This window comes from Oxyura jamaicensis, chromosome 3 (assembly GCF_011077185.1).
Source record: "Oxyura jamaicensis isolate SHBP4307 breed ruddy duck chromosome 3, BPBGC_Ojam_1.0, whole genome shotgun sequence".
NCBI lineage: Eukaryota > Metazoa > Chordata > Aves > Anseriformes > Anatidae > Oxyura > Oxyura jamaicensis.
The window spans coordinates 64,740,623-64,742,356 of record NC_048895.1 but is presented as its reverse complement, the minus strand read 5'-3'; the positions used below and the strand labels follow the sequence as shown (position 1 = coordinate 64,742,356).

General features: G+C 32.5%; 1 protein-coding gene and 1 long non-coding RNA gene across 12 annotated transcripts in view; one reads left to right on the top strand and one right to left on the bottom strand.

The window, feature by feature from the left end:
• The window catches only part of TRDN (triadin), a 245,228-nt gene that overhangs the window by 67,862 nt on the left and 175,632 nt on the right, over positions 1–1,734 (bottom strand). The window lies entirely within an intron of this gene.
• LOC118163850 overlaps positions 1–1,734 on the top strand; it is a 27,140-nt gene that overhangs the window by 21,250 nt on the left and 4,156 nt on the right. Inside the window, exon 2 of the long non-coding RNA XR_004749223.1 lies at positions 962–968. This is a non-coding gene — a long non-coding RNA (uncharacterized LOC118163850). The remainder of the gene's footprint in view (positions 1–961; positions 969–1,734) is intronic.

Below are 1,734 nucleotides of genomic sequence, written 5' to 3'. Positions count from 1 at the left end.
ATTATATTATATCATATTATATATTATATATTTATATATATATTCTTTTTCTTTCTTTCTTTCTTCTTCTTCTTCTTATTTTATTTTATTTTATTTTATTTTATTTTATTTATTTTTTAAAAAACAACAGCCTCTTGAATTCTGTTTATGTATTAGAGAATATTAGAAGGATTTCTATTTTTTTATTTTTTTTTCCAAAGTGAGAATGAACATTAGAGCCTTCAGGATGCTGAGTAGACCTAATTACACTACATCTGACAGGATATAACACCTAAGGATGTAGGAAAACAACAACAACAACAACAAAACCAACCAACCAAAAACCTCATGCCATTTATTCAAAATGAAAGCTAACCAAATTTTCTTTGAAAACAGATAAAGCTAAAAGAAGATCCTTCCCAAAATAAGATTAAAAGTGATCATATTCCTGGCTGCCATGGTATCAGGATGTGATCCCACTTATCCATCTGGTTTTAAGTGTGAGTTGTTACAGAAAAAGTTGACTTCCAGTGTGGTAGAAGCCTTAGGAGAAATAACACCATTCAGGGATAAGTACTTAAAATAGGAACTTGGTCTTCACAGCAGCAGGTGGTCTCCTTCAGGGGGCTGAAAAAAACAACCTTTAGCATGAAGACTGAAATCTTTTGAAGGAGCTATATAAGGGAGCCTTGAGGCAAGAGCTCCCCAGCTTGACCATTTTACCTTGTGTGAACACCTGCAATCTCAAACACCAGCTGTCACTATTACAGCCACAGACATAAGCCATTGCCTTTGGCCTGGTGGCTTTGTTGGCAACAAATACATAAGAAAAGATGTAAAGATATCCTAAAGCATGGCAAAAACAAACATGAGGAAGAAAAAAGGAGCATTTGTTTGGAAAACATATCATGTAACACAAAGTATGAGTGAAATTACATTACATAAAGAGCACAAATACTGTCACCTTAATAATTCAATATAGTTCATTCGTAGTGAATTTCTTAGAAAAATTCAGTGAGGAGTTATGTATGATATATCATAAGCTTTTAGTGCTGCTCTTAGAGACTCTAGATAAAGGATCTTCTACTCTGATTAGCTGGGCAAGATATCTAACAAAAAAATGAATAGCAAATTATAGCCTAGGGTTTTCTTGGCTTCACATTATTTAAATATACTCATGTCAACAGCAAATAAACTTTTATATTAATTATTCTAAGTGGTCTTCTTTACTTCAGCTGAAAAGCTAGTTATAAATTCAGAAGTACTCCTGAGATGTCTTTTACCACAAGAAAAGGGAAATATATTATTTCAGTGTTCTCCTTTCTTACTGTTAATAAAACTAGACTTTGAGATTCAAGATAATTTATTGACCTCATAAAATAGATAGGGTAACACTGTGAGGTTGTGAATGGTAGAGTATCCTAGAGAGATCTCCAAATTCAGGGATTTATTTTTCCTGTCTCTTCTTTAAATACAAACACTCTACATCAGTTTAAGAAAAATAGCCCGTTTTATGGTAAGGTTTTTGGTTTGGACATCATCCTTATTCATCAATACTTATGTCATCCTTCAAACAGAATGAGGTATGGGGTATGCCTCTTGTACAGCAAAAGGTACCAGGCATACATTAATCATCACAAGTATTTAACAATTCATTTAAAAATATTCCTTTATTTGGCCATACAAGAATACTAACAAATTCCCAAGATACATTATTAAGACGTTGTACAATCTTAAAGTCCTTACTTTCCTGTG